Raw genomic sequence first — 24,581 nt, 5'->3', positions numbered from 1 at the left:
GCAAAAAAGATAGCCAGCAGGCTCCAGCCCCTAGTTCCCAACCTGGTACTCCCAGACCAGTCGGGATTCATACCCACTAGATCGACCATGCACAATCTTCGCACTGTCTTTGCTACTTTGCATTATTTTGAGTCGGATTTTCAGGCAGTGGCTGTGCTGCTTGACGCAGCAAAGGCGTTTGACTCTCTGCAGTGGGAGTATATGTTTACTGTGCTGCTGCAAATTGGCCTGCCACTTTCTTCCTCAAATGGATTCACCTACTGTATAATGCGCCAGTGGCGCGGACACACGTGAATGGCTGGTTGTCTGAAGCTTTCCCTATTAAAAGAGGTACGCAACAGGGATGTCCCCTGTCACCAATACTATTTGCGCTCTTGCTGGAGCCTTTGGATTGCAAACTACGTTAGGGACATGCACCGGCAGCGTTGCATTTTAGACAGCAGCCAGTTGTGGTTTCATTGTACGCGGACGATATGCTGCTGTATGTCCGCGAACCAGCTACGTAATTACGGAATTACTGCGCGAATACGTGAAGTTTGAAAGATATTCAGGTTTAGGCATAAATTGGGCGAAGTCGACTGTGTTTCCGCTGACGGCTGGTACTCATGAGGTGGAATTGGACTTCCTACTGACGTCGCCGACTGACCCGGTGAGGTATTTGGGGATATGGTTGCATAGAGATCCCGATGTGGTGATGTCCATGAACTACGGCCAAGCCATTAGTAAGATTATGGACCATACAGCATGGTGGTCTAAATTACTGCTTTCGCTAGCGGATCGAATTGTAGTCATAAAAATTACGATTTTGCCCAAAGTTCTCCATTTGTTCGTTAACATCCCAATCCAACTGAATATCGCACTGTTTAATATGTTTCAGTCGGCCCTGCTAACCTTTGTCTGGGGAGGCAAGAAGCCCAGATGTAGTTGGGATGCGCTGGTGCAAACATTTGAGCGGGGTGGCTTTGAAGCGCCTGACCTGCGGCTGTACTACTTGTGCGCGCAGGCTCCCCATTATTGGTACTTCCCACAGCGGTTCTAGCCACACACTGCAGTTAAGGCAGATTCGGTGCTCCCGGTGCCACTGGTGGCAGCTGCCTTGTTGGGCAGAGGTGGTGGGCCGCCAGCTGAAATCAACCCTGTTCAATGCACTGCATGGGCTTGGAAGACTCTTGCTAAAACGGCGCAACTAGATTATCTCTATGCCCCAGCATTACCGCTGGCTGCACACCCGGAAATTTCCGTGACCCAAGAGCAGGTCGCCTTGAAAGCACCGAGGGCTGTGGGGATAGCACAGTTAGGTGACCTATATCAACAGGGCCGGTTCTGGTCACTATCAGACCTACAATATGGGCAGGACCATGGTATGATGTTGGGGTTCACATATGTACATGTGCAACAAGCGGTCCGAGCTATTTATCCTGATTATCCAGCAGAGCGGAGAACGCTGCTGGCACTGCAGGCGGTGTTAGCAGGAGAAGAACGTAGGGGTCTGATAACTAAATTGTATAATGCGTTGCTGAGTGAAAGACCCCAATGAAGGTCTCTCATACTATAAATGGAATACAGTACTAGGGGCCTCATTGTTGCTGGATGCTTGGACATTTTGCTGTGTGCTGACTGGTCACCTGACAGCGAATTGTAACCTCCACATACATTTCCAATACTTGCATCAGCTATACTATACACCTCTTCAATTGCAGTGATTTGGTCTGTGGGAGAGTGCATGCTGTGTGAGGTGTGGGCAGGATTATGAGGATTTTATGCATTTTGAATGGCACTGTGATGGTATACACACATTCTGGATTCAGGTCACAAGAGTGCTTACCGAGGTTGTGCTGGAAACGTGGTGTGCGCGCCTGATGTCTGCTTGCTGGGATGGGTAAAGAACCTCAAACCATGTAATCGGAGGATTCTGGCTGTCTCTACTTTGTTTGCCAAGCGGGCGGTGGCGCAATGCTGGGATGCTAAAACTATTCCAACAGTAAAAAAGGTGGGTCCGAGACTTGCTATTTTGCAGGGAACAATTGGCGACCTCTGCGGAGGTACTACCCGTGGCCTCGCGGCCTAAGGACTTTTGGGCTCCACTCACGGGGTACCTACTGGGAAATCCTGATTTGCATTAAACAGTTGTCATAATGTGCTGGCTGTCCAAGTTGGTGGGATTGGGACTGCTATTGAGGACTGGTATGAGTAAAAATGTACAAGCTGCTTTGGGTTCAAGAATAATGCTTACAGTGCCGGGAATAGGGGGTGGGGAGGGTGGCGGGATTGTTCTTTTGGAGTGTTTCCAATGTAAAATGCTTGTATTGCTCCATTGATACAAATTACTTGATTAGCCCCTCCTATGGGGCGTTGTATACTCTTGTTACAAGCGGTTCAATAAAAATATATAAAATTAATTAAATCTACTGTAAAGAAATACATTTCTTTAAATGTCTCAAAGTAATATGCAGTAACAATTCCCTACCAACTCTACTTCCTACAAGGAAAGGGTGGGCAGGATGCTAGCCTCCCTGTCTTTAAGAAAATTGCAATTTTTTAATTCAGTAAAACCTATAAGAATCAACATTTTATGTCAAGACAGGAGGCTAGCATTATGCATGTTCAAAGCCTTACAAAACAGTATAAACCATGCTCTACTGCTTTAAAATAAAACCTCCTGAATGTTTCGGCAGAAGACCAATCTGCCGCTTTCATGATGTCATCTAATAGTCTGCCTATCATACAAACCTTACTTGCCATAGCACACCGGACAGATGAGCTGTAAATGTTGACACATCCACACCTGCCTACTTCATTACAGCCTTTAACCATCTAGCAACAATTACATTTGTAACAACATTAAACCGCTATACATACAATGTTAACTGCTCTACTCCCGCATATCTCTTATCAAACATTCTTGATTCATACACCTTTTAAACATTACACAATACAACTTTGGCAAATTATCGAATCTAGGGGAAAAAAAACGGCCCAACATAGTTTTTGTCCATTTACACACCTAAACACTAGTGTGTGGCTAAAAAAACTCTACAATACACTTCCAATGTTCGAACGTCTGAACTCTTTTGAATGAGATGAGACATAACAGTGTTGCTAACTTCCAAGTTAATTCCCTTAACTATAAATATCTGATATTTGTCCAATTCACATATAGCTTTAGCACTAGATGACATTCCACAAGGTCTGATACTTCGCATTAGGTGGCCTTTTCAACTGAATACCCTTCATCACTCTGAAGAACAGAGGACTCCAACCTACAGATACACCTTGCTGTAAAGAATGACCAGCTGCCACAGCCGATCTGCAGCAGTTCACATTCCTGTATGATATCCCTTTCTTAATTAAGTCCGCTAAGAAACTACCCACCTCTACATCATCTGCTTCCACAGGATCCAAATCCCTTTCCACACACCATACCATTAATGCTTCCTGTAACTCTTCCTTGTACCTGGAGCCAATGACTCACTGAGTAAGCTTGAACCTGAATTCGAAAGTCCTGTGAATCTTCCTGAACACCAGATATCCCCCAAACTAGAAGGCTGAGAGAACCAGACTCCACCAAAACAAATCAATCATGATTTATATAGCTCAACTACTCACCTGTGGGGGTCTGAAGGCGCTGAGGGAGGGAAGGGCTTCTGATCTGTCTGGGCACTGGGGTTCAGTTGAAGAGCCAGGTCTTGAGATCCTTCCTGAATTGGGTCAGCGACGGGGCTTTCCTTGAGATGGAGGCGCAGGTTTTCCAAGTCTTGGCGGTGAGGTAGGAGAAGGAACTTCCTCCGGTCCTGGTCTTGCAGATCCGTGGAACGGTGGCCAGGGCCAGCTAGGAGCAGCGGAGGTGTCTGCTGGGTACGTGAAATGTGAGGCAGTGGTTCAGATATGCTGGTCCTGCGTCGTGGAGGGTTTTGTAGGTGGGTAAAAGGAGCTTAAAAGTGACTCTTGTTCACTGGAAGCCAGTGGAGTTCTCACAGGTGTTCAGTGATGTGGTTGCGATGGGGGATTTTAAAGACCAGTCTGGCTGCAGCACTTTGAACGTTCTTTAGTTTCCTGAGGAGTTTCTGTGTGAAGTGCCAATAGGTGCTCCTTTTCCTTTATGCCCAATAAAAGACTTTTGCAGGACACTATCAAATACAGCTCCTATATAGCTAATTCCATCACTGTTGGAAACCAAGGCTGTTTTTCAGAAAGGAGTAACTAGTACTAGCGGACATCTGTCTCCTCACCTGTACCAACACTCTCTTAATCATTGAAAATGGGAAACAGGCATAGCTTCTCATTCCTCTCCAATCCTGCATAAAAGCCTCTACTAGCATTGCTCCCAGATCTGGTCTCCAACTAACAACTCAGCAACTTAAAAGTCAGTCTGGAAGCAGACAAGTCGACCTCCAAAGGTCCCATCAAACTCAAAATCTTCTGAAAAATATATTCTCTCAATTTCCAATTGCATGTAATCTATCACATTTCTTGAATTTCAATCCACTATCATTTTGATTCCAAGGCAAATATTCTGCTTTCAAGTGTATTTTGTGCTCCAAGCAAAATTCCCACTTTTCTTTTGCTAATTCCGACAAACTCTTTGACATGCTTCCTCGCAGTTTGTTTATATTTGCTACCACAGTTAGATTCTCCATCTTTAATAGCAGTGAGCTTTCCCATAAATTTCTCTTAAAACGTAATGCAAACACCCCTGCTTGCATCGCCAAACAATTGATATGTTCTTCCTTCTCGACCTGTGTCCAAACTTCACCTGTTTCAGATCTGAGCAAGAAACCCCCAACCTAGTTTGCTCACATCGGTCTCAAACAAATTCTGGCTTTGTCTAAAAATATGGCCCAAACATTACGGGTTTCCAAATTTTCATTCCACCATAAAAATTCCTCTTTTACATCTCTGCTCAGAGACACCATGTCTCCATACCACAAACCCTTCACCAGACCATAAGTTTTTAACCGATGAAAGAGCCTGTAATTTAATAACCACAGAAATACTGCTTGAATTGATGATAAAAGTCTAATCACTCAAGCCAGCTCTCTCAATTTCAATGACTCCTTTGACAAGTTCACCTCTTGCCTAATCTTCCTCACTTTCTATTCTGATAACCATAACTGACTTACCACTGTGTCTACCACAAAACCTAGAAACCTGATTGTCTGGGTTGTAATCATAACCCATTTGTCCAAATCTGTTACAAAACCTATTCCCTGAAGCAAGCTTATTACCATATTCAGTTCCTTTTTTAACTTCCACATTTTGATTCATTATCATTCTATCGTCCATGTAAATAATGATTCTTATTCCCCTTTCTCTTAAAAAAAACCTACCACTGGTCTCATCACCTTTGTGAAGCACCAAGGAGCTGCCGACAATCCGAACAGGAGACTCAGAAACTGATACAAATGTCCCTTCCATCTGAACTGTAAATATCCCTGACTCTCCTTCACTATCGGAATCATGAAATGTGCATCCTTGAGATCTAATTTCACCTTCCAGTCGAAATCCTGAAGTAAATCCCTCAGCAAATGAATTCCTTCCATTTTGAAATGTCGTTAAGTCACATTGAGTCAAATTTCTTACATTTATCACTAGTCTCCAACCCTTGTCCTTCTCCATTAGGAATATAGTGCTTACAAATTTCCTTTCCTTCTATCCTACCTATGCTATTGCATTCTTCTCTAACGTTTGTAACATCTCCTCTTGAACTACATTATCCAGATCTTTCTGGTACAACAACGGGTTTGGTTCCCTCAACTGGTATGGTTCCAAATCGAACTCTATTCGCTTGCAACACAAATGTATCTTTTGTTATTAACTCCCAATGCTCCTTGAAATATTGCAACCCTCCTCCCACACTTGTTGGGGTAAAACCAGAAACAGTCCTCTCTCTGACCTTGTCCTTGACTGGGATTTTTCCTTCTTCCTTCTGTTAGTTCCCCGCACTCGAGCTGATAGTAACTCAACACGATTCAAAATGCATTACGAGAAAATGCAAACAGTAATTACTCGATTGATACTAAGATTAAGCCGAAACAAATTATGAATTAAGAATTATGAATAACTCCAAACAAAATATACCAAATATTCTTTCAAACAAAGATAATTCAACTAAAATAACTCAAACAAACACAATCTTCCCAAAAACAAAAACATACAGTGGGTAAAGTTAACCGCATACATACACATACTAACAATCATTCAAATCATATATGGAAAGCTCCATAACCTTATCTGCTCAGAAGCAGCAAACAAAAGAGGAGGAAGATGGCGGACATGGAGTGCGTATGGGACTGAAAGATCTAAATTACATTGTGAGGTTTATGAAATTCTGTTTTGGAAGCTTTTAAGATTGCTGCTCAAAAGGAGTAAACAAAGGTTTATGCATAATGTTAGCCTCCTGTCTTGCCATAAAATCTTGGGGACTGCGACTCGGATTCAGCAACATTTAAAAAAAAAAAACTTTCATGCGATTTAATAGACTGAAATTTTACACTATTTACATAATCGTTGGCCATCTATACATAGAGTCCACATAGCACATTGAATTGTCTCTTGGCCCACTCATGAAAAGGCCATCCAGGCATTCCATGGGGGAGTAGTGTGGGATGGGAGAATAACAGATTCTTTTTAAATTCATGATTAGAAAATATTAATTGAACTACATAGGTCTCAATATGATATCTAATCTGAGGGACTAAGGTGAAATCCTTACAAAGAACATTTTTTTTACTATTTTCATACATAACAGCAATTGCATGATTTACATACCAATTATTTCGATATCAACTCCTATTTGGTTGTTAAGGTTAAAGCAAGCTACTGACTCGGCTCAACCCCTCCCATGAATTCTATTGCTTGCCAACCTGAGACCCACGCCTCATGGGCCCACCACATTAACTCAAGATTATCAGTAAGCCATTTGTGTCTTCCTTCTGTAGTTTTGGTTAGTGAAAGCAGGGCAAATCCTTACAGAGCATGCTATTTAGGATTGTGGCAAATGTCAAAAAACCAAGTATATCCATCTTTAAGAAAGGCAGATGTTTTAAGTTACACATTAAGGTCGCTGATTTCAGCACACTTATCACCCCAACCTGAATTATCACCTTAAATACTTCCCTAGCCAGCAAACTGGCACATGCAACAAGGTGTGTTAAGGGCCCTAATTTGAAACCAGTGAATTTAATTTGGGGAGCAGTTGGATGCAGAATAGCCCTGAACAGATTGCAGTTGCACACAAAAAAGGGTGGCCTTAGTGCTTCACAATCTGGGCCAGATTTACAAAACGTTTGCACTGTGGTTACGTCACAGAAGTGATGCAAACCAGTGCAAAATGTTTTTTTCTTACTTACTTTCCAGCATAAAACGTGTTTTGTGCTGGAAAGTGGTCTAAACGTAATGCAAAGCAGCATGAAGCACTGCTTTGGGTAGCTTAGCGTTAAGGGGGCGTTACAAAGGCGCTCCCTTGCAACCACTCGTGCTTTTTAACGCAAAACCTGATCTACTAACAAATCAGAAAGACAGGGTTTTGTGCCAAAAATGAATGTGACTTGAAAGCAGGAGTTAAAAGGTGAAAGGTTTTCAATTCTTCTTTCTTTTCCGACTTTGTATGTGTGCTGTACAGTGCAGCAAATACGCAAAGTAGGGACGTTTTAAAAGTTTTCTAGGCATAGTATTTTGTACAAAACCGATGTTAGAGTCATGCACACACTCTTCCACTGTGGTGCAATGGTGTGTGCTCGGCATACAGCAGCAAAATTCTGCACCAACGCTAGGAGAGAGAAGAAGTGTGCCATCTCTCTGTAGATATGGCATTCTCCTGCTCCCTGCCAATGCAACGCAGCACACCATTTTTGGCTGCGCGCTGCATTGGGTGACACTTATGTAAATCTGACCCTTTGAATCCTACTACCCAGCAGCACAGCATGTGTGTGATGGGGGTGATTACAACCTGAAGGGCCAACTAAAACCCAATATCGCTGCAGACAGAATGTTTGGCTTGCAGACCACTGCTGAAGTCACAGATACAGTCCAGACATTGCAGGCTTCTCATCACTCTCAACTTATGGATTGCTCTTCACTGCAGATAGTGCAACCTTTAATTTCCTTGTAGTACCATGGAGGTGTCTGGCTCCATTCTCACTCACCTGCGGTCACCATCTTCAACTGCTGAGTATTGACATATTTTGTTTGTGCATTTTGTTTCACACGGTTTTAAATAATTTTACTTTCCCAGTATACTCCGAATAGAAGTGAGACTTCCTTCTGGGATAGGCGCAGCTGGACTCCTGTTAGTTGTTTCATTTCACCCATCTTTCTCCCCTCTCCAGTTTTATGCCCTTCACATTACATACAGCCTGGCAAATCCATACTTGTTTTCATGGAAGCGTCTGCACACATCCATGCCTGGACCATGCCTAGCACTACAATCTCTTGCCTCTGATTTACCCCCAAAGCTTAATTTATTCCAGCACTGAACTAGTTACAGTCTAAGGGTAAGTCACGTTCCGGTTTGTGCCCTGTAAATTATAATGCACAAATCTTTACATGAAATTGTTCCTTCTTTACACTTTCAACCAGTTTCTACTTTCTGTTCTTTCCTCCATTCTAAGCACAAATAGCTGTCATTTACTGCAGGCTTCGACCACTTTCAAACCAATTATTGCTAACATCGATCAAATGTGCAGTTTCTACTTAAGAACCAACTAGAAATGTGTGCCTTGTTAGAGTCAAAAACACTATATATATATATATATATATAAGGGTTACAGGGGAAATTTGATTTAGGGACTACTACACCTTCAATCCCCAATAGACATTACGACAACTAACAGAAGGTGCTAAGTCCGTTCATAAAGAACAGCAAGCCACCACGCGCTGTGAAAGAGTGCAAGAAACTCCTCAGATAGTTAGTACATCACCTGGCGGGAGTTAAGAGTCCATCAGCCCACCCTTACTGGCGGAACTTCGTCATCTGAGACTCTAGGGAATCACGGTCTGGGCCCGCAATATCGAGCCAACAGGCTCTGCTGGGTGCACAGCCTAATGCTTCCCGAAAAGCAAAAACTCCTGCCAAGGTGTATGTTCAAACTCTGAGGACTCCAGTGATGTGCAGTGCTCTAGTGTAGATGTGAATTAAAAATGAATACCTGGGCAAAAAATATGTTTATTGGGAATTGTCCAGGTGTCATTTAAATAAATTAAAAAAAACAATAGTCTTGAAAAAATAGACTATTTCCTGGCTCAGTTTTATAAGGTCGACATGTTTCAGCCGGTATGGTCAGCTGACCCGGCTTGCTTCAGGACCTAAATGCGGTGGAAAAATAAAAGCTACTGCAGGGTAAACACATTAAATGTGAATCGTGAACAGCAATATTTAGACAGTGAAGGTGCAATCGTCAGATAAATCGGTGGCGATAGCCACCCTACCGGACAAGCAATCTCGTGCTTGGACGTAAGAACTATGTCTTCTTTCCTAGAAAGAATACGGAGAATCAACCTTCAGAAAAGACATCTTACACATAAATCACAGCATTCATGGCCGCTATTCAGCAGTGCCCATTATGCACTGCCTTCTTTACAAAAAACCAAAATGATGGTTGCATACAAACAAAATTGCAGAAAAACTGTTTTGAACTCACCCAGCCTTTTGTGGGAGAAACGCCTCACCTCACCCGGCTGACTGCTCGGAGATGGAGGCACCGCTCTGTTTAAATGTGAGGACAAACAGACAAGTTGCATACTGATACTCATCTATCCAGACTCTTCACACATACCTTTAAACATTCTAATAAACCTAAAAAAACTAAAACGTCAAAGACCTAAAGAAACCCCCATGGACATATTAGTGCAGGTAAGTCAAAAGATGTTCCTTAAAACTACGTCTTTTTCAAGTATAACAGGGTTCAGGAAAAGACATATATCTTATGCAAGGTTTGGAGTGAGTAGTTATGAACTATGTTTCTGTTGACACCAAACACAAAACTATTTGTTTAGATAAAGATGGACCTAGAGTTTTAAGCAGAGTTCAGCGTGAGGGGTGTAACTAGCTTACTCTTAACTTCAAACAGAACACTCTTTGTTGAACAATAATGGACCATTAACCAACGCACGGAAGCCCCCCTTCCTTACCTGTCCGTATACATTCGATCTGGCTAGTCCGTACAACACGCTTGCTCGGAGGCGTGTGTCCCGAATCCGGCGCATGCGCCATGTGTCTCATAGTCGCGCGGGTACTAAGAACGCACCCGCACCTGATTCTAATTGAATCTTTCAACGTAATCAAGGCGAATATTTAAGGACCCCTTTCCTTCCTGCCGCCACCTCCCAGACAGCTCGAAGGCTGGTCTGAAGTACCGATGTACAGGTAAGGAAGGGGGGCTTCCGTGCGTTGGTTAATGGTCCAATATTGTTCAAAGAGTGTTCTGTTTGAAGTTAAGAGTAAGCTAGTTACACCCCTCACGCTGAACTCTGCTTAAAACTCTAGGTCCATCTTTATCTAAACAAATAGTTTTGTGTTTGGTGTCAACAGAAACATAGTTCATAACTACTCACTCCAAACCTTGCATAAGATAAGTCTTTTCCTGAACCCTGTTATACTTGAAAAAGACGTAGTTTTAAGGAACATCTTTTGACTTACCTGCACTAATATGTCCATGGGGGTTTCTTTAGGTCTTTGAAGTTTTAGTTTTTTTAGGTTTATTAGAATGTTTAAAGGTATGTGTGAAGAGTCTGGATAGAGGAGTATCAGTATGCAACTTGTCTGTTTGTCCTCACATTTAAACAGAGCGGTGCCTCCATCTCCGAGCAGTCAGCCGGGTGAGGTGAGGCGTTTCTCCCACAAAAGGCTGGGTGAGTTCAAAACAGTTTTTCTGCAATTTTGTTTGTATGCAACCATCATTTTGGTTTTTTGTAAAGAAGGCAGTGCATAATGGGCACTGCTAAATAGCGGCCATGAATGCTGTGATTTATGTGTAAGATGTCTTTTCTGACAGCTGATTCTCCGGATTCTTTCTAGGAAAGAAGACATAGTTCTTACGTCCAAGCACAAGATTGCTTGTCCTGTAGGGTGGCTATTGCCACAGATTTATCTGACGATTGCACCTTCACTGTCTAAATATTGCTGTTCACGATTCACATTTAATGTGTTTACCCTGCAGTAGCTTTTATTTTTCCACCGTATTTAGGTCCTGAAGAAAGCTGGGTCAGCTGACCATACCGGCTGAAACATGTCGACCTTAGAAAACTGAGCCAGGAAATAGTCTATTTTTTCAAGACTATTGTTTTTTTTTTTTTTTTTTTTAAATATGACACCTGGACAATTCCCAATAAACATATTTTTTGCCCAGGTATTCATTTTTAATTCACATCTACACTAGAGCACTGCACATCAAATACCCTTGGTGTGCTAACTCCAACACCTTACAGCTCAACACCACCGGCGGAATCAGTTTTGAAACTCTTCACACACGGCCATTGTAAACTGATAACTCATTTCTCCCTTCCCAGTACCCTTGGTATGATGGGTTTAATTTGTTGCGCTCTCCCCAACCCTCCTTGAGGTGTTTATAGACATCCATTAATCCCTTATCCTCGACACTGTTTCTTCTTTTCATCTTCACTCACCATACAGCCTGTGTTTTTCTCTACCAACTATGATAGACAGTCAGCTTCTCCTGGGATAAATTATACCTTAAAATTGAATACGTGAAGAGAAATATCCCATTTGGAGATTTTGCTGGATACTGCATCAAATCCTTTCTTTCCAAAAAATTCTCAGAGGTTTATGATATTTTCTGACTGAACTGCGTTCCCCACAGGGTTCGTTTTTTTAATGGTCCAAACTATGCATAATGCCTCCCTTTGTATTAAAGAATATCAATTCTCTGTTCCCCTCAAACTCAAGGACAAAACCATTATGGTGCATTCCTCACTTCCTTCACCCCGTTTTAAGACTGCTCCTAGTACTTTAGCACTGGCGTCTGATGAGTACTGATCTATCCTGCGTGTTAAAACTACCCAAGGACAGTGCCCTGGACAGTGCCTCCTTGAGCTCCTTAAATTCCTCATCACACTGATGTCCACTCGTACCTCACCCCTTTTTTCAATAATTTCTGCATTTTATAAGCCCTTGCAAACAGGGGTATAAACTTGTGATAATATTCGGTCAAGCTTTGAAACTTTATCAAGTCCTCCTTGTTTTCAGGAATGGCTATGGTTTCCACCAATTCCTTGTTAGGGAAAACATCTCCTGGCAATCTACGTCGTAAATAAAATATCGCCTCACTTCTAAACTTGTATTTTCTCTCTTTCAGACTGAGACCGCTCTGCCTAAATCTTTCAAGTATCTCCCTTAAACGTAGGTCATGTACTTCCTGGGAACCACCATAGACCAACACATCATCTTGATAAACCTTTATGCCTTCCAACACTCCATTGCCCTTTGAAAAACAATCTGCTGAATTGAAAAGGTATCCTTGTAAACCTAAACAATCCAAATGGTGTTGTTAAGGCTGTCAAATCTTTGTATTTTTCGGTCGGCTGTATCTGGTGGTACACTGCCCGAAGATCTAAGGTGGAGAATACTTTTGCACAATTGAGTTGTGCAAGAATATCTATGATGTTGGCCAAAGGAATTATGCCGCCCCCACAACTTCTCTAGTCAACCCTCTCGGGTCCACACAAAACCTAATCTCACCCGACGCTTTTTTGCCAGCACCACTGGAGAGATGCCCTCCAATACTGCCACTTCTTCAATCATCTCTTCTTTCTCAATCTCTCTAACTCTTCCTTCATGGGTTGCCACATAATAAGAGGAACTCCCCTCACCTTACTTGCAAGAGCTTTGGCATCTTTCTATAAAATAATCCTGTGTGTATACTGTGTGATATGTCCTAATCCGTCACAAAATACTTCTGGAAATTCCTTATGCCAACTGTTTTTTGATTGTACCTTGTCATCTTCCTGTTTCACCACCACTGTATTCAGCTCCTCTAAAAACTCCCACCTCCCATCAGTGAGTTCTGGTTTCCTTTTTCTTTCATCAAACTTGGAGGTGTACTTTTGGGATCTAACAATACTTCCAAACAGGCTTGCTGCTGCCGACTTATACTGTCTCCTGTGCAGGAAACATTTTTCCCCACTGTTTTACTTCCTTTGTATTCCAGTTCTCCCACAAGATAGCCTACCAACTTAGTAGGTTGGCCCCGATACGCTAACGGCCCAATATCTGGTTTGTATAACTTGACCTTTCCTGCCTGTTTATCATTGAAGAGTTTCTTGGGGATCAACGTAATCTTTGCACCTGAACCAAACATTTTCACTCAATGACCATTCACATTTACTATGTCCTCTGGGCCATGCCCTTTTCTTTGCTCACTAACTTGCAGAACGATTTACCCTGCCTGCAACTCATACACATTTATCAAGATCTTCCTGGTCAATGCCCACCTCTTTCACTCTGCTTTTTGACCTACACACCTTCACGTAGTGACCTTTGACTCCACATGTCTTACATACAACCCCCAACGTAGGGCAAGTCCCATCACTGGCCATGTGATCAACCATCCCACACCTGACCAGTGAACTTTTTTTTCTTCAGCGTGCTCTCATGTTTGTATTTAACACTGTACCTGTTCTTTGTATGTGACCATCCTCTTTGTGGTTAATCTTTGATTATGTCCACACATGCCAGTGAAAGTTGAATTTTCTTTGCAGTGAGTATTATCTTGTCTTACTTTGACTCATCCTTTTGCCATATTTCATCTTACTCTTTCTAGGTTACAACCCAGAACAAATTGGTCCCTGATTCGTTCTTACCCACTACCCTCAAATTTGAACGCAGAGGCAATTTTCTTAAGTGTGTAATGTAGTTCTCCACAGACTCTTGTGCATGTCTCTCCAATATCGTGCTGCCCTTAGGCAAATGTGTGCCACATTTGTTTTAATACACTTCAAACTCATTGAGTTAGTCTGTTTCCTTTTCATTCATCTTTGTAAGAGGTTTCTTTATACGCTCAAAGTTGCACCACACAACTTTGCATAATATTAAAAAACTTACTTGCACATGACCCTTTGAAAATGTGGTTAATCTAGTGACAGTAGATAAATAAAATAACTGAGGAGTTATTTCTGCATATTCAGATCTAATCTCTAAGAAGGTCATACACAAAAAGGAAATGAGTATACTAAGGACTAATACCAGAAAAATGTCAAGATGATTTTGGTTAACATATACTACAGTATCAGAACAAAATGACTAATATGTTCAACTTTATTAATTGGTGTCAGGCCGGACACCTGATAACTTCGGAATCCGATTAGACATAGCAAATCCTCACGAAATTAGAAGCTTTCCTTTATGAAAGGTCCCCTTTCGGTCTTTGCCACTAAAGGTAGAACTGTTGACCAATAGAAACCCTCCTCGCTTGGTTTGGCCCAATCAGAGATCAAGCTCCTTTGCCAAAGAGCTTGACCAATAGAAATCCTTCCTCTGTTTGGGTCAATTTGAGCTCAAGCTCCTTCACCAATGAGCTTTTTCCTTGATTAGCAGTCTTTATTCCTTGTATACAGCTGCTATTCCAAAAAACCTTCCATCCCACAATGATCCTGGATGCAGTTCCATGCGCTTAAACACACTTTGTTTCCACCCAGGATCCACTACAAGATCCAAGGGCAGACAACTTTGCTCCCACGCTCCTATGCACTATGCAAAACTGCTTGATTCAGATATTAAACGGGCATGATGAGTCTTTGAAGACAAGTTTCAATGTGCAATACAATTCTGAATTTAGAAGGTAGTGTGGGAAGAAACCATTGTGCGTTTGCTCAACAGAAGAGCGTGCACATGACCGCACATCATACAGCATTCATTCCATTTGCACTGGCTTCTTTCTGCTGAAGCGCTCCGTTTCGTGCCTAACCACTTGCTTTCCTTATATCCCCAGAACCCCCAGTCAGACTGCTCCCAATGTTAGGAACATATTTCAGTCAGTGGAGGCAGCTAAAAGCCCGTCTTTGAAACCCTGCCTGTGAAACTGTTCCACTAAAAGATCACTTGCGCCGATTTCTTTGAGACACCCATCTATGCAAGTAGAACGGATGACTCCACTGTGTAATTCTTTTAAACAGTGCAGGAAGTGAACAACATGAATCACTGGCAATTCTGCAGCCCAGTGCAACACAATTTGGAGAACAAGTCAAAGCAAATCATCCATGGCCTGACCAGAGCTCCACCGACTGATGCTCATCTGGCTTTTGGAGTGAACATTTGCTCAGATATTGATCCCTCCTTCAGCCTAGCAGGGGTATGTGAATGCTGAGACTTTTAAGGATTTAGATGTTTCTGCTAAAAAATTGCTCCTTCACTTCTTTCCTAAGTCATGAAATATTTGTATAGCAGTATGCAGTATCTGACAAAAAAAAGGTGCCTGGCTACTCAGATCACCAACTCCCATTGAGCACAATTTGACAGAATCTCTGGCTTTGGTAGGTCTTCAAATGTTTTGCAGGACCTGGTCAGATTACTCCTTTTTTGTATACATGCCCTCAGACTCTAGCTGCCTGTATGTTTAAGTCCCAAAGATAATTTCAATTTGGGTGTCCATGGTACTCCATCACACTGCTAGGAGGCGCTGCATCAAGGGCATCTCTCTGGTCACTCACGTAACATATCAATACACTTCTAGCACAGCACCAGAACAAACTAAACACTGCCAACCAGGCACCACAGTGTAGTGTGCTTTGGTGCTCCTGAAATGGGTATGAAGCACTATATAAAGGGTGCAATACCAGCCTTCGAAATCTTGCTGAACTACAGGTGTGGCAGTCGTGGGCCAGATGCTTCTCACAATGCTGCCTCAGCACACAGCTTCAAATCATCTATGCAAGTGACTTTATATTTGCTGCTGTCCACTCCACTTAATGTCGGACAATGAAAGTTAGGAAAGGCTTTTCTGATAGTTCAAAACACTGCTTATGCCAAGAACAGGCCACTTCCTTGTTCTTAAGTTGTCACATTGATTTCCTCGCTGTATTTCTCTCCTAGTCTACGTGGCTGGCAATACTGCTCTGCAGTGCAGTACTTGGAAGCGGTACTGTGTACCTATCTGCACACCACCACTCAGGCCCACTCATAAGACCAAGAGAATGCCAATTGGCTTCTTCAGCGAGCTTCCGAATATTACATCGCTCATCCCATAAGTGGAATTCCCTACTGTTCACATTGTGTGTGCAATCAGCAGCTTTCTGAAATTTCACCTTACACTTGCCTCCGAGACTATGTGGCAAGCGATGCCACTTTTGCAGTGAGCTCCTGGCACAGCCCTAGGCAGCTGGACCATGCCCCCACAGTGGTGTGGGTAAAGCGAGCCATAAGACTTTCACAAAACACTATAAAAAGCCGAAGTAGGGGGCAAGGATGAACCAAAAAACACACCATTTCGCAGTTCTCATGGTTAAAGAAAGAATACCTGCAAAGTGCTGTAGATGTTAAATGAAGGGCAGGCTGGTCTTCCAAGGTGCCCTCTTTTCTTACCAGGACATTAGTGCTAATCGCCAGGGTAAAAAAGTTGAAGGAGAGGAGGTCACAAGTACATGGATGTCTATTCACCAAAATGCCAGGGGTAGCAGAAGGGACATCGCACCTTAATGACAACACAGGAAGTGACATCATTGGTCTTTTGACCCTGAATATTACCAGGAATTGGTATAACATGACCTGAAGACATTACAGTAATTGGCATTGTTAAATACCTGCATGATTACTATAACAGCACAGACAAATGTCCATTTTAGAAACCACCTACATTAGGGGGTTGACATGACCTTTAAAAGTGGTGGAAATAGTACTCTTCTAGGATGCTTTGGGGGTATCCCCCTGAGAAAATGTTAAGTTAAATGGGATCAAATAGTGTATTTAAAGTTACATTTTTCACATCATTTTTCTAAATAGCCAGAGACTCTGAAAGGACACTCAATTCATATTCAAGTCCTTTCATGGTGTGCCAAGGCAACGAAACCAGACTAATTAGGAAAAACGCCATTGTTTTCAGCATGTGGTATGGGTGCCCCCACATGCCAAAGAGTACCTCCATTGTGCCAGTCAGCAATTTATTATGCAGTCCTCTTATGCAATTGATGCCCCCTTCATACCAAAAAATTCCAACAATATGCCAGTCTAAGAGTTTTGCAATTAATTCCATTAATATATCTTATGTCAAAGTTACCTCTAGTATGTCAGGGCCAGTATTTTATCCTGATGCCCCCTTCCATATGCCACAGTTTTCCTCTTATGCCAAGTATCTCAAATGAGCTAGCTCCAAAGGTGCCCCAATGCCAAAATCTCGCAAGTATGCATGTATTTTTCCATGGGTGCCCGTATCCAAGAATGAATTCCGGTAGGTCACTTCTAGAATTTTACTGAAGAGTGACCATTATGCCAATTACCCCCAGTATGCCAGTGTCAGTATTTTGTCACAGGTGTAAGTAATGCTAACAATTGCCTCCAGCAATACTAATAATTGCCTCCAGTATGCCAACAGCATTATTTTTCCAGTATGCCTGTAAAAGCCAAGAATTACCATCAGTATGCAAAGGAAAATGGCAGAAAGTACATTCTTACCCACGCTCACTTACACTCACTCATTCATTCTCACTTGCAATCACTGACTCATTCAGTATCTTGCACTTGATCTTACTCACTAACTCACTCCTACTCACTGACTCAATTATCCTCGCTCACTATCTGCCACCAACTCACTCACTTTCACGGATTCTCATCCACTCACTCCCGCATGCTCACAAACACTCACCCAGAAGCACGCACACATTTAAAAACATTTATTGCCATTCCATGTGTAGCTGGAGATCTTGTTCCAGCTCTTGGTGCTCCATTTTATATTAAACTAATATTGAATATTAAACTATTATTCGCTATTAGTATAATAAAACAGACAGAAAACTAGGATAGAGCACCAAGGACTACAATAAGCTGCCTTAGTCTTTTTGGCACTGACTTTGCTACCTCGGGGGGCCAGGGGTCGCAAAGGCCATGCAGGTGTAATAAAGGGCAAGCTAGGGGTTGCAACTGCGACTCCTAAAGGACTTAATTGCACAAGTAAATCCTCCTACAATCTATTGATAATTTGTACAGTTTACTGCCACATGTAGTGCCGCGGATAATTTCGCTTGCATAGTTGCTGCTGTTTATGTACCCCTGATCAATATAGTACATTTTTAACTGAACATGGAGTGCTGGGTAAATCTTAAACTGCACATCCAAGATTCGTGGTTTTATGCACAATGTAGATGACCTACTTCAAGATGGCCAGCTGTTAGAATGAATTTAATTTGTGCACTATGAATCAATTTGCCATATTTTACAGATCACGCATTTGTTTTTAGCTATAGCTAGCCCTTTTAACTAGTTATACTAAACTAGTGCAGTCAAAGTAAATATGCTGCTTTTAGAAATTTTGAAGCATTTAGCGATAGGCAATAGATCAAAGTTAGTTGAATACTGAAGTCTATTTAGATCTGCAAACTTGCCCTACTAAGGTGTTAACTTCAGTTAATACTGAAGAATGCCTAGTTTAGACTCAAGTTTCAGAAAAACCTACAGAAATTCTAAAGGTAGGTTTTCAGTTCCTTGGTTCTCCAGTGATTTGCAGAATTTTAACCAGTCAGCAATTAGAAAGTGGAGATAATCAGACTGTAGAAGTCATTCGCTGCTGAATGGGAAGGCGATTAGGATTGCTAAATGGAATTCTCAATTGCAGATTAATAATGTTCATAATTGAACACAAGAATGTAAATATATCTAGAGCCCACAAGGCTGCCCGTTAATTTTGCAATTGATAGCAAGCCTTAGGTCATAAAATGTCATGACTGGTTGGGCCATTTTTCTCCAACCCTAACATTGAGTTGAGACCTATTGAAGCCGATCCTTCATTTTGTTTTAATGGGGATGTGTCTTATCCAGCCAAACCCTCCGTTTTGTCAAAATTTAGACGCTTCAGACGGTATTGTAGAGCATTAGGTGTTGCACCCATAGGTTAGTAGGAACTACATATTTCCATCCTCTGTGATAAAGAGTTTAGTACAGTTATCCTCGCACATTTCTTGCATAGTTAATAGGTTTCTTTGATGCAGTCCTTCTTGCTGTTCTTAAAAAAAAAAAAGTGCTATTTTATTACACGTTCTGAAGACGCCAGTGTAGACAATTCTGTTGGTGCAACTCCAGAGATTACCGGAAGTATAATGCTCAAAATACTTTTAATCTGCCTTTTGTCCCCTATAAGGTACCTTAAAAGGCCGACCTGGGTATCCGAGAATAGTTCTTCGAGCTGAGATGAGAATCACTGCAGCCCTAACCCTCCACAGGGAGCAGCATTTGACACTTTGTAGATATGGTACAACAACTCCGCAAACTGTTGGACCACTACCTATCGAGGAAGAACTCCATAGGGACTACTTGTTCCCACTTGACCAGAATCAACAAACCGCGTCAATTAGGTTGGTTCATGTGTAGACTGTGGGTCCTAAGGTGGGGGAGGGGGGAGGAGGTGGTCAGCCCTCTAACTTTTGTTGTTTAAAGTTTGTGGTCACTCTTGCCAAGCGACGGCTGCCATGGTTTGTACTATTTATATGTACGTGGATCTTCACAAAGGCTCTCCAGCTGCCTCTCAGAGTAGGTTCACAAGAAATAAAGTCACGAAAACGCATACATTCTATGTCTAAACACTGGATCGACAGGCTCGTCAGCTTGATAATGATCAACCGTCTTCCTCATGCTTGTAATGGTCCTCCAAGCTGGGTTGTGCACCCCAGAATAAACAGAGTGAGGAATTTGGGTGTTCTATTTGGCATGAATCAGTCTTTTGACCTCCAAGTATTGGCTGTTACTAAAACTGGCGTCACTTATACAACCCATCGAAAATTAGGCCTAGTTTTTGAGGGAGTCTAATCTTATGGTTTTGGTATGAATAGTATTGCTTCCCAGGCTCCTATTTTGGTGTATTTTTATATATCAAATTAGACCCTAAGGTATTGGAGCATCTTACTTAGAAACCAGTTTATATTACACAAGGTCACATTCATTTTTGTAAGGCACAGAGAGATTACGATACTTGCCCAGAATCACAGGTTGTTGATCCAACACAAACTCAAAACTGATTCTCCAGTTTCAAAGTCAGCTGTTCTGTCTTTAATGTCACGTCCTCCCCTTATATCATTCCTCATCAGAGGCAGCTGGTGACATTTGAAAGTGGTAGGCCGTAAAAGTTTGGGATAAGTGCTTGGTGGCAGACAAGCGGGGTGAGCGAGCCTGTCCATTATATGGGGGGATTTGAGAAGTCCCATGAGCAAATTTTGAAAAAAGTGGGAGCAAATGGTGCATTCTCAAGCATATTTGAGAAAGCAATGTGTGCATCCTCTCCTGCCACTTTAGTGCAGCCATGCATGCACCTGCTGACCTGAAAAGAGTTAAACTCAGGGCAAAAAGCATGCACCACCCCTTAGCTCAGGGGGTTGAGCGAATGTTGCTGTGATCAGTGAGTTAGATGTTCGAATCACTGCAAGGCTGACTCAGTCTTCCCAAAGTCAATTTGACAATAACCATTTTTGCTGCTACATACCTACAGACAAGCTAAGTTTTGTCCGGGTTTTTAATATCAGAAACACAAACCATTGACATTGCACTATAGCGGCACAAATGTATTGTTCTATGTATTCAGACTTAAGGGGCTATTGGGTGTAACAAATGCACTTTGTGGACTTGCCCGACCTTATATCTCCTGCCATGCAGATAAGTAAAAAAAAAAAAAAAACTTGCATTTCACACCCATCACAGAACACAATATTAATCTGATAATGATATACAGCGATAACAAGTTTTGCCCATATAAATTACATTCAATGCCAAATATTTAGGCAGCCGATATCCATAAGAAATGCAAAATAACTTTGTGTTTGTGCTGTCATAGCGTGAGTGCAAGTGAACTGAGAAGAGGGATGCCAGCATGCTGCCATCTTGTCCCGAGGCACACACACGGTGAAAGGAAACTGTTGTGACTGAAAACGGTTCACAAGCCAGGGAAGGGGTATGGAGATCCGAATGGCACAGGGCTTTGCTCTCAGCGGGTTCATCGTACCAACTTTAGTTATATTTCAGCTTTAGAACCACATTATATGCTGCAGGTCCTATGAAAGTGCATCATAAAATAAGTCCTTTTACAACGCAAAGCGGAGAAGCCTTACATACGAATGCTGCCTTTACACAGGTCATGTGTAGGGGAGGTGGTGGCATAGTGTCAACCCCTACTCGTGGTTAGCTCTTCTACTCACCCTCTACATCGGCACACTCCACTCCTCTTTACATTGCCCCCGCTCCACCCTTCTCTTTCCTTTCTCAGCATTGTCTCAGACGTCTACATATTCTTATTCTGAAATCCCTTTCATTGTATATGTCTGAAATAGCGAATGCAAAAACAAGTACAAAATGTGAAATATAAATGGAACTAAATCACTGGCATTACCTTACCGCTTTACATTATTAAGTATTCGACCAGTTACAGCTAAGAACCTGACTAGAAGGCCCAATGGGGACCATCTCAGCTTTTGTCTCTCCTTTTTCTATCGGATCTCAGACCTGGAGGGTCCTGGCCCCCTTAAAGCCCTGCCGTTGTTGCTTTAGGATTAACATCTACGTCATCAATTCTTCAGATAGGGGTTCTCAGGAGAGTGAAGTGTTGAGGTCCGGGTACTCTTGTTTCGAGGGCGTGCAGTGTGATTCTGGCTGACAGCCTTCCTGGCCTGCTGACCTCTGCTCCTTTCTCCACTTGGTAGAAAAGTGTTTGCCTTCAGCGGAAGTCATTAGAGAACCAAGCCGCGCTTCTATGAACTACTGTTGTATAGAATTAGTCCACACTTCCTTTGACGTGAACTCTGACTACAATTCCCGGAATACTTTAGTTATTTATTGTAGGCCCAGATCATTGGATATTGTAATGGAGTCATCTGCCAATTAAGTGCGATAGAAGACGAGCAAGGAATGCAATGTCTTTCTGTAGCCTCTCCTGCACATTTCCCATTCTTTACCCCTCTTATCCTATAGGCTTGCCTTTGTATACATTCTCTGCCTGTTCCACGGCGTGCATGGCAGGCTCTACCCTCTGCTCTGACAGCTGAGGCTGCTCGCGAGTCTGTGGGGAGGTCTGGGGGTGACAAGGGCCGGCCCAGTGAGCCGACCGGTTCATACTTTTCTTCCCGCTCAGTCAGAGCTGGGCATCCCCCACCTCCCCGGACTGTGGGCACATGATCTACCTGACAGTTCCTCATTCTCCATCTCGTCCACCGTATCCTCGTCCTCATCCACCAAGGGCCCGCGCATGCTTCGGGCACAGTCTAGAAGTCTCCCCCCAGGGGCTCCGTTGTATTTTCTGTCCGAAGCTTAACACTAACCCTTGGTGTGCCGGCTGGCGACACACAAGCTGCATAGACGCTGCACAGCCCACTACCCCAGCTTCCATTGCCCAATCAGGAGGCGCAAACATGAAGGGAGTGCTTCAGTGTTACCACCCACTTCACTTCATCCCTGTAGGCCAGCCCTGCCCCTTACCATGTCGTTCAATGGCGCTCTGCTGAAAACGCCTGGGCCACAGCATAAGCGCCCCATTTCGGCCACTCCCATCAGGCTTTCATCACCCTCCTGGTGTGTACCTCGAGGGCGAGCAATAGCCATCGCCCCCGGCCAGCACATGCACAGGAGGACTGTCTGACCGCACCGGCACCCCTTCCTTAAAAAAAAAAAAAAAGAAACTAGAATTGACATAGCACGGAGCAAACAGTGACTGAGCGCTTAATTTAAGCTGCTCCTGTGTACACATTTTCTCTGACTCTCTCGTCTTCTCCCGGATGCTAGTGAGACAACACCCCTTTTGCCCATTAATACCAGCTGCCACTCTTCCTCATCATACCTGAACATATCCCAGGGCTCGCTGAAAAAACCTTCAAGCGATCCAAAACCTCGTTATCTAAACTGTTCGCACAAAAAAAACTAATCTCAAAGCACCATGCCAAGGCACATTCAGTTCCCTGTGAATACTATATTATGTTTGCTCTTGAAAATCATTTAGAGCTTGTCCCTATAGTATTCTACTAGTCTGTTTCAGTTCCTCCAACATGCAACTGGGCTGGCCACAGCTTATCCAGTGGCGTAGCAAGGTCAGATGGTACCCGGTGTGGAAAGTGTGTCACCCCGGCTTGACAATGGTAAAAATGTTAAAATAAATATTTTTGCCATTTTGTCACCCCCTCAGCGAAGTCACCCGGGGCGGCCCGCACCCACCGCACCCCCCTTCCATTGCCACTGCACTTATCCAGGTTTGATTATTCCTCAATGGCAGAATTTTAAATCTGGAGGAAAGCAAGTTTGTGTGGATGTGCTAACTTTTGCAACGAGCTCCCTGTGCCAAGTTACAGGTTATCCAAGTTTTTAAAATCAAATTGAGATTTTTTTTAAACAATGTCCTGATTATCACTTGAAGTTTTAACTTTGTGTTTTTATGTATGTCATTAGCTCAGTGTTTATGATAGTGGGCAATTCACACCACTTCCAGAATTCTGGAGCAAATCCAAAAGCAATTGCACTCAACAGATGGACATGGGCTTTTTGATTAGTTCTGAGCCATAGGGCAACAGGTTAAGTACCTTTCCAATGTCATGGAACCAAATTTAGGGCCACGAATATGAAGGCAAGTGAGTAATTTGAAAATCATAGGATTATTAACAGATTAGTTAAAATTACAAATTCAATCAAATGGGTCAAATCTTAGTATCAATTACATCAACCTAAGTTCAAAGCAATTACATTCATCCCAGAATAGCAAATTTAAAGGAAGTTATTCAAAATAATAAAATGTGATCGAAAATACAGTTTAGCATGAAGTGAAATACCCTAATTTTCTAAGCAATATGGGATGGGAAGTTGAATAAAACCTAGAAGATGGTGCGAGCAGCATAAGCCTCAAAAGGTGGGATCAAATGAAGATCCTTTCAGAATCGAAGAGGGAGATGTGCCCAGGAGTAGAAGTCTTATGGACTAGAATCAAAGTAAGACTTCTAAGAAGAATCAGACCGGGCAAGAGAAGTAAAGGATGGCATCTTCTCAGGATAGTGTGTGAGAGGCATCTAACTCCAGCTCACAATATGTGGAGAAGTGTGGCTCAATGATTAGAGTGGCAGACCCTGATGCAGAGGTCTAGCCCGGGACCAGGGTTCAATTCCCCGCCTCGGCGGGTCTTGGGCTCAAAAATTCCACGGACCTGATAATTCTCGCCTCGGTGCCATTCCAATCATGGAGTCCCACTCTGCAACTCTTGGCAATAGCTTGCTTAATCTCCACAACGGCCCCCACAACGCTAAGGATGCCTGGCCTCCACCTTGGGGGGTGCCCAGGAGTGGACGCCTCACAGTGAAAGCCAGGATGGGTTCCACAGCGGTATTCTTACAAGCGCCTTGAGACCCTTGCGGGTGCGTAGTGCGCTATACAAGTATCAATTTACATTTACAATACACCAATACATTCT

The sequence above is a fragment of the Triturus cristatus genome, chromosome 1_2 (genome assembly GCF_964204655.1).
Source record: "Triturus cristatus chromosome 1_2, aTriCri1.1, whole genome shotgun sequence".
Taxonomy (NCBI): Eukaryota; Metazoa; Chordata; class Amphibia; order Caudata; family Salamandridae; genus Triturus; species Triturus cristatus.
This window is presented reverse-complemented; position numbering follows the sequence as displayed.